This window comes from Sinocyclocheilus grahami, unplaced genomic scaffold, assembly GCF_001515645.1.
Source record: "Sinocyclocheilus grahami isolate Dianchi unplaced genomic scaffold, SAMN03320097.WGS_v1.1 scaffold1217.1, whole genome shotgun sequence".
NCBI classification, from domain to species: domain Eukaryota; kingdom Metazoa; phylum Chordata; class Actinopteri; order Cypriniformes; family Cyprinidae; genus Sinocyclocheilus; species Sinocyclocheilus grahami.
The window spans coordinates 360,147-360,643 of NW_015506396.1; positions in this window are offsets into that span (position 1 = coordinate 360,147).

Sequence of the window (497 nt, forward strand, 5' to 3'; positions counted from 1 at the left end):
TTTTATTTTTTTAGTTACACAATTGTACCAGTCAAAGTGTCCTCTTTATTATGACTCTTTTTCAAATGTAAGAATAACAAAGTCATCAAGATGATGAAATTACACAATAGGAGCTATGAGAATGATGCAGTGTGTGCTTCATAAATTTGTTTCATACATGTAGAGCATTGCAGATGAGTATTATGTCTACAGCTTTTCATTTTAAGCATGCAAGCAGAATTAGATGCATTGATTGAAACTTAAATTCAATCAAATGCATCTAAACTTTGATCATGTAAGTCTGGAGAATTAGATGAGAAATATTCAAGTCTGTTGTGCTTAGGAAGGTCTCATCTCTCCCTTTATTTTTCACAGAAGTTGTGCATGAGATGCTGGTTTTCATGTGAGATTACAGTAAAAACTAAAGTGTAAGTTACAGCTGTTTTTGTTGCTTTTCAAATCTCCTGTAAGTGCTTCATATGTCTGATTTGAGTACATGCTTTAGTAGTGTCATATAT